Source organism: Vombatus ursinus, unplaced genomic scaffold (genome assembly GCF_900497805.2).
Source record: "Vombatus ursinus unplaced genomic scaffold, bare-nosed wombat genome assembly UNPS02014775.1, whole genome shotgun sequence".
Lineage (NCBI taxonomy): Eukaryota > Metazoa > Chordata > Mammalia > Diprotodontia > Vombatidae > Vombatus > Vombatus ursinus.
The window spans coordinates 1,840,103-1,849,020 of NW_020954553.1; positions in this window are offsets into that span (position 1 = coordinate 1,840,103).

Genomic DNA, 8,918 nt, shown 5'->3' on the forward strand with positions numbered 1-8,918 from the left:
TCCTAACCATGCCACAGCACTTTGACCTGCTTTAGGGAACAAGGAGAGGAAATCTTAGACAGGCCTGGCTCCTGTCCAGTTCCAGACTCCTAGCAGGTTGGCATCTCTCAGTATGCACAAGACTGAGCGTGCCTGGTATGCTACAACTCACCAGGACAAACAAACCGAAGGAGGCTATGGAGGGGCGAAAACCTTTCAGGGATAACTTGTGTCTTTGCCCTGCATCGACCTGAAACACACACACACACACACACACACACACACACACACACACACACACAGAATCATTTCCCCATTCCTGACCTGGTTTTCATCTTAGGTTCTCCAATTCAGTCTTTGGCTATTCATTAATCTTGCTTTACCCTGGCGTGTGCCCCAGTATCTCAATAGATGACTAAGATTGGAGAGTCTTAAGGGACCTTAGGGATCAACTCATTCAACTCTCTCCTCATTTTGTAGATGAGAAAATGTCCCTTGCACAAAGTCACACAGTTAATGTCAAAGGCAGGATTTGAACCCAGGTCCTTGGCCCCAAAGCTAGCAATCTTTCCATTATGTCATCCTGCTTCTCTCTTACCAATTTAGCCCTGTGGCTTCTGTAATGCTGTTTACCGCCGTGGTTTTGGAATTAGAGCATCACAAGGTCATAGCTTAAGAACTAGTAAAGACACCAAAGCTCCTCTAGTACTGTCCCCTCCTTTTACAGAGGAAGATCTAAGGTTCCTACAGGTCCCACAGTGAGCAAGCAGCAAAATTGGGATTCAAACCTAGTTTCTCTAATTTTAAATCCAGTCCCTTTTCCGCTGTTCCACACTTTCTATCACTTGACTCACTTCCACTCTTGGAGTTCTCCATCATGTCCCCTGGAAAGGAATCATCCCACATGATGGAAGCAGTCTTGATTCTCACTCCTCATCAGTAGTCTCTGCTCTCTGATTGGAGGGTAGAGTAATGAATACCTCTCAGATCTTCCTCCATTTAAGAGGGGCACCCAGGTCAGCCATCTCTTCATTTCCCACCTGGCTGCCCTCCTTTGGACACTTCTCCCTCATGCACTGCTGCTAGGTAACCTCCCTGCTTCCCCTTCCCAATATTTAGCCTCCTGGAGTTTTTCCCCATTAGATTATAAGATTATAGGTGGGGACTTTTTTCTAGTTGTATTTCCAGTGCTTAGCACAGTGCCTTCATAAATATCTATTGATTGACTGTTGATTGACTGTGGACTTCCCAGAAACCCACAGTCCACATGTTGAGTGTGTCCCAAGCTTAGCTGCTGCAGTCAGTCATCAGCTCTTTACTTTCCCTCTGCTCTAAGGCAGAACATACCAGCCAAGACCCTATTTTCATCACAGTCTCTGAGCCAAACCAGGTCGCTGAGGTTCAGCAGGTTGACCCCTTGTCTTGTTCCTGGAAGAGCATCCATCCCTAGCTACAGGTGCATAGAACTCCAAATTGTGCTGGCAGTTCGCTGCAGGACAGAGCCTGAAGAGAGGGGTGTTTCCCCAATATAGTAGTGCAGGTGGCAACCATTCACATAGCTGGTCATTGGACAAATTCTGGACTCAGAGAACGTGGGACCTTGGTGAGGACCTGATGCTTACTTAGGGTGTGACTTTCCATAAGTCATTTCCATTCCCTCGACTTTAGTTTCTTCATCTGTGTAATGAGGGGTTGGACCACATGGTGTCTAAGGTTCTCTAATGTTTCAAATGTTCTAATTGTGAATGTTATAAAGTCTCTTTTAGTTTGAACCTTCCATATACTAGCAGAAGAATTTTATCTTCTAAGACTCTTCCCAGCTTTGATATTTGATGTTTTGACATTCTATGTTTCACTCTTCACTAAGCTCTTTTCCAGCTCTGACATTCTATGTTCTAAGATCTCTTTCTGTTCTGACATTTTATGTTCTAAAGTCTCTTCCTTGTCTGACCTTCTATACTTTAAGGTCCCTCCAAATTCTGCCATTTTGGGTTCTAATGGCCTTCCCAACTCAGACATTGTGTGTTTTAAAAGCCCTCCCAGTTCTGACATTCTGTATTCTAAGGCATTTTCCAGCTCTGATATTCTACATTCAAAGTCCCCTTTCAGTTCTGACATTCTATGTTCTTAGGGCCCATTTAGTATTCTGATCTTGTGTTCCAACATTCCAATGTTCTATATTCTAAGATTTCCTTCAGATCTGATGTTCTGTATTCTGGGATATTGGGAATGGCACACACAACTTGAGCAGCTTATGGGAGTCTTCTAGACTCTGGACTGGGAAAGGCAAAGATGGGGCCCAGTAGCCAAATCAACTGCACTCACCATGGCCCCCCAGGCCTGTCATAGGCTCCTCTGTTCCCAGAGTCTGTGTTCTGTGCGTGTGCATTGTGCTGCCCCAATGACTCTCCTTGAGAAGGCGCTGTCCCCTTTCCCCAGCTGTCCTTTTTGGTACCCCTGCTGTGTAGTTGGCACCTGCTTTCCCATTACCATATTGTTGCACATATGAGAAGAGGCACCTTCCAGGTGTGAGAAGTGCCCTAGCAGTTTCCCCACAAAAATAAATCTGAGAGTCACGAATGGTCCCAGCCCTAGTGTGTGAGGGAGGAATGAGGAGGAGGTGGAGGAGAGAGGGCCAGATGAAGGTCTCCATAAAGATGGTTATTGGACGATAGAAGTCACCAAACTGAGGGAAATTTTTGCTTAAGAGGATAGCTCATATTTCTACAGTGCAGGGCTTCTTAACCTTTTTTTTTTGGTGTGTTGTAGCCTCCTTGGCAGGCTGGGGAAGCCTTTGGGCCACTTTTCAGAATAACATTTTTAAATGCATAAAATAAAATACACAGGACTACAAAGGGAATCAAAGGTCAGTGAAATTAAAAATGTATTTTATTGCATCCAAGTTTACAGACCCTCTGAAATCTACCCATGGACCCCAGTTTGAGAACTCCTAATAATAGCATTTCAAGGTTTGCAAAGCACTTTATATCTATTATCTCATTTATATCTATTATCTCACCACAACCCTGTCAGGCAGATATTAATGTTGTCCCCATTTTACAGCTGAGAAAACTGAGACTTGGTGGTTTGACCAGATTCATACAGTTAGTAAGAGATTCAAAGCCCATGTCTTTTGGACTCTAGGTCTAGGTCACCACAAGGTCTCTCTAACAATCAGAGCTGTCCAGCCTTAGAGTTAACTGCCTTTAAAGGCAGCTCAACTCTACCCAATGCCTCTGTGTATGGGGCAGAAACTGGGCTTTCCAGCACTCCACTCTGCACCTGCAGCTCTGCTGGGCTTCAGCTCCATGGAACAAGGTGCCCCCTGGTCTTCCCCTTCTCCATTCCTGCTTCCTTTTACGTGTTATCTCCCCCCACTAGACTGTAAACTCCTTGAGCACAGGAACCGTCTTTTTATTACTTGTATATACCGAGCTTAGCATAGTGCCTGGTACATACTAGTAATAAATGCTGATTAGATTAGATTGGATTAAAAAGTATTGAGCTTCCCAGCTCTGGATTGGTTCAAGGAGGCGCTGGGCCACCACCTGCTAGAGATGCTGCAGAAGAGATTCATGCACAGGAAAGGAAATTGGACCAGGTAATTTCTGAAGTCATTTCCATTTTTAAGATACTGTGATTCTAAAAACCATCAAAATGGATGCAAATGACACAATGTGATGGGGAAGCTGAATGTGTTCATATTTAATGGAACCTTGTGCCTTTCTCCCTAAGCAAAGACCTGGGAAATACCAAGTCAGTTCAAGAGACTGGTCAGCTGGAGGCTGGGACGGGAAAGAGGACCCAGGAGACAGAGTGTTGACTTAGAGCTGGCCTGATGGATTGCTGACTCACCACCTGCTTTCTGGCCTGCTGACAGACAGCCGGGAAGCTTGGGCAGGTGGGAGAGCAAGGTTCCTGAGGGTCTCAGACCATTCCAAAGCCCCCATAACAATTAGAGAGTAGGCCTAGGGAGAGAGGAGATGAGAGATGTGTCTGCTTCTCCTCATGGAGTCCATAACCTGAGCTTCTTGGGTGGACTTGGGATCAGAGATAGAGGCAAGAAAGGGCAGGGGGTAGGCATTTCGTGCCCTCTAAAATATGCCCCCTGCCATCAACCATTCAACCTCCTCCTCTGCTTTCTCCTCCTCTTCTCCCTCTTTCTCCTTCTCCTTCTTCCTCCTCTTCCTCCTCTTCCTCTTCTTCTACCCCTCCCCTTTCTCCTCTTCCTCTTCCTTCTTCATTCCTCCCTGTTCCCCACTTCCTCTGTACTCATCAAGCCATATATTTCCCTTCCTCTCCTCACCCCCATCAAAGCTTATTCTTTCCTGCTCCTCTTCCTCCTCCATCAAGGCTGTACTCTTCTCTGGATCCCCACCCCCTCCAAAACAAAACAAAACAAAACACATTTGTTCCAGTCTATGCACCTTTGCACATGCTGGTCCAGCCACCTAGAGCACTCTCCTCCTCTCTTTCTTCTTATCCAAATCTTACCCACCCTTCAAGGCCCAACTCATATCTCTTAGGGAAGCATCCCTGTATGACTGCAACTCAGAGACTCAGAATGTCAGAGACTATCTAGTTAACCAAACAACTAAACAAAGCATTTATTCAACACCTGTTGTATACTGGATGACTCCCTCTAATTTACTAATGAGAAAGGTGATGCTTAGAGAATGGGAGCGACTTTCAGGGGGTCTTGCATCCAGGGCTTTTGACTCACAGGCCTGGGCTGTTTGCCCATCTTTGAGCTGCCTCTCCTTCCTGAGTGCCCACGGACTTTATCGAACACCATTCATTTGGAGCTTGACTCTATGAACTCTGGTAGATGAGTCTGACAAAGAAATGGTTCTCCTGATGTTTTGGGTCTCTAATGTTCATCTCCCCAATTAGTCTTGCCACTGAGCCCCAGTTTTTTCATCTGTAAAATGGGACTAATATTAGTTTCTACCTCACAAAGTGATTATGAGGATCAAAGGAGATTTTAATGTAAAATTCTTTGCAATTTGAGAGTGGGGGCCAATATTTATACTCCATTATGTTCCCCACAGGGCTGAGAACTTAAGAGGTCCTCAATAGAGAGAAAATGTGATAAGGGGGAGAGATCACTGAGCTGGAAGCCAGAATACTTGAGTTCAAGTCTTCTTGACTTGACACATTGCTATTAGTGTTAGAAGGTGGATTTGAACTCAGGACCTCGTGGCTCCAAGCCAGTGCTTTAACCACTGTACTACCTCACTGCCCCATCTCCCACTTTCTCCCCTCCTCTTTATCTTATAGCCACCAGCCCCCTCCCTCCCATCCTCTCTCCTCCTGTCACTCCCTCACTCTTCCTCTCTCTCCCTCCCTCTGCTTTCCTCCTTCCCACCCTCCCTACCTCTCTCTTTCTTATCCTCCCTCCCTCTCTCTGAATTGGACTGTGACTCACTCTGTGAGCCTCAGTTTCTTCCTTTGTAAAATAAAGGGGTTGGAGCAAATAATCCCTTCCAGATCTAAATCTGATTTCTTCTCTGTAGACCTCAGTTTCCTATTCTGGAAAACAAGAGGGCTGTACCAGGTGATCCCTAAGGTTCCTTCTAATTTTACCCATCTAGGTTTCATTAAAAGCTTGTTAAACTAAATGGAATATTTTTCAGTTTTCAGAATTGGGGCCCTGCCAGCTTTGGGGCCGGGAGGCAAAGCTTGGTGCAGTCCTGGGCTTCCCAGTGCCTGAGTCTCATGGCCTCCCCTCCGTTCCTGCCAGGTGTTTTATTACCCTTTCCCCCTGCAACACGCCGAAAAACATTGGGTAATGTCTGCTAATGAGGCAGATGGGAGATACCAGTCCCCCTTCACCTTATTAGAAGTCAAATATGTCTAAAAAATTCTGCTGACCCTTTAAACTTCAGCAGAACTTTTGTCCCTGAGAGGCCTTTGTACATCAGCAAGGCAGAATCTGTAACTCATTAGTGGGTGGAATGGCCACTCTCTTAAATATTTCCTGGGTTTATCCAGTACCAGCTGGCCCTGCCTTTCTGGGCTACCCCAGCTTGCCTTCCCTGTCAGGCTCTTGAGATGAATTACAGAATCATGTCCCTCTGTAGTTACAAGACCTTGCAGAGGAGGGTCTATATACCCAAAGGGGAATGGTATTTGTGGTGGTGGAAAGCTGTCAGAGAGAGGGGCTTTGGAAGGGCTGTCTTAGGAATAGGTGTGATTGTCCCCATTTTATTGATGAGCCAACTGAGGCTCAGAGAGGTCATGACTCGCCTACGGTCATTCAGAGCATTAGTTAGTGGCTTTGTCAAGACTAGAATCTAGCTCTTCTGAATCCTAGTCCTTTTCAGTTGTGGAGAAAAGCAGTGTGGCATGGTGGACAGAGAGCTGGACTCAGGCTTGGGAGAGTCTGGGTTAAAATTGTGCCTCAGAAACAGGCTGTGAGACCCTGGGCAAGTCATTTAACCTCTTACTGCCCCAGGGAACTCTTGAAGCCTCTAAGCTGCAGATGTTGTATCTCTAAGTTGTATGGGTAGAGGGAATGCCTTCATCTGTTTTGTTTTGTTTTATTTTTTTGCTGCTGCAGCCTCTCCCTCTGATTGGCTGGCTCCTCCCAGAACTTCCATTTTAAGGAATCCAAAGTCAATCTTGGACTTCATTCTTCTCTAGGCTGCCCCTTTGACTCTCCACTGGGCTCTGCCTCCACCTTCAGCTCCATTCCAACACTTTGCTTTTCAGCTCCCTTTAAGGTCAACTCCCATTAGAGTGCAAACTCCCTGAGGGCAGGGAATGTCTTTCCTTCTGTTAGTATTTATTTGTCTATTCAGCCAGTGTCTGGGACTTAATAAATGCTTGTTGACTTGTTCACCCCATTTCCTATTCCAAGGAATACCTCCAGTCATGAATAGTGATGGACTCATGGAATCTTAGAACACGGAAGGGACCTCTGGGCCCATTTAGTCCAACCCATCCCCGAAGGAGTCCCCATTAGAACATGCTTGACATATAGTCAGTCCTCTGGTCTCTGCTTGTGGATCTCAAGGGAGGGGGAAACCTCCACCTCTCTAGCCAACTTCTCCCCTCCCCCCTTTTAGAGAGCTCTCATTAGGAAGTTTCTCCTGACATCAAGCCTCCATTGGCCTCTTTGCAACCGCACAGATTGCTCATAGTTCTGACCTCTGGGGCCAAATGGATTCCTCTTGACAGACCTTCAAACACTTGAACCCCATTATCACGCCCCACTTACCCTTGCATCTTCTTTTCTCCAGGCTAAGCATGCCCAATTCCTTCTTCTTCTCCTCATACAATGTGAGTTGTCCATTTGTCATCCGAGTTGCCCTCCTCTGGGCATTCTCCAGCTCATCAGCGTCCTTCTTAAACTTTAGGGCCCAGAAATGAATACATCAGATGAGGAAAGTGTAGAGTGGGATTGTCACCTTCCTGTTCCCAGACCAGATATCCCTCCTAATGCAGACCAAGATCTCACTCACCTTTTTGGTCTCCACACCACACTACTGACTCATGGTGAGCGTGTAGTCCACTTAAACCCCCAGGTCCTTTTCTGAACGACTACTATCTCTCCAATCCTTCCCTACTTTACAATCTTGAAGTTGATTTTTTTGGACCTAAGTGTAAGACTTTACATTTATCTCTGTTGAATTTTGTCTTGTTAGATTCAGCTCAGTGCTCTAGTCTTTCAGGATCCCTTTGGATGCTGCTTATCTGCAAATTTGATGTGAGTATATCACCTATGTTTTCATCTAAGTCAATGACAAAGCTGTTATATAGCACGAGGTTATATGACGAGTACAGATGCCTGGGGATACTTCACTGGAGACCTTAGGCCATGTTAGTACTCTTCAAGTCTGGCCATTCAGCCACTTCTGAATCCAGATTGATTGCATTATCAACTATTATAATTTATATGTCACTGGGACACAGAACATTCCAGGACAAGGAAGAGTAGTGTGTGTGTGTGTGTGTGTGTGTGTGTGTGTGTGTGTGATGTCAGAGCTAAAAGGGGTCTTAGAGCGCAGAAGGTCAGAGAAGAAGGGAGAGAAGGTTGGAACAGAGAATGTCAGAGCTAGGAAGGGCCCTTAGAACAGGGGATGTCAGAGCTGGGATGCCCCTTAGAACACAGGATATCAGAGCTGGGAGGATTTTTAAGACAGAGATGTTAGAAAATTCAAGTTGGAAGCAACATTTGAAGTCACCCATATGTTTTTTTGAGGGGCTAGGCAATGGGGTTAAGTGACTTGCCCAGGGTCACACAGCTAGTAAGCGTCAAGTGTCTGAGTCCAGATTTGAACTCAGGTCCTCCTGACTCCAAGGCCAGTGCTCTATCCACTTCGTCACCTAGCTGCCCTCAGTCACCTGTATTCTTTCTCCAGTCCTCCCTGCATCCCTCCCCCTGCCCCTCCCCCTTCCCATGCTACACAAAGTGGGCCTTGGAATAGGCTCATGAGTTGAAGTTAATTGAGATCAATGAGTAAGGCTTAAGCCTTCTGAGCTGGGAAAAAGATAAGGCTATCCTGTCCAAGGATCCTGAGGAGGCAAGGCGCCATGTATAGAGCACTGTATAGAGTGCTGAGCCCAGGGGCCAGGAAGCAGGGGCCATCCAGTACAGCACTAGAATCAAAAGTCAGGTCCTCTGAACATGAGCAAAAAGCCCAGCCCAAACCAAGTTGATGAAAATACCAATGAGGTAAGAGTTCCAAGAAAAATGTCCTCAATTTGCTGCCTTCAGCTTTCTCTTTCCCTCTCCCTCCCTCCTTCTCTCTCTCTCTCTCTCTGTCTCTCCCTCCCCTCCCCCTCTCTCTTTCTCTCCCTCTCTCTCTCCTTCCTTCTCCCTTTCTCCCTCTTTCCCTCTCCCTCTCTCCTTCCCTCTGTATCTTTCTTTACCTCTCTTCTCTTCATCTCCCTCTCCCCCTCCCCTCCCCTCCCCTCTCTTTCACACCCTCTCC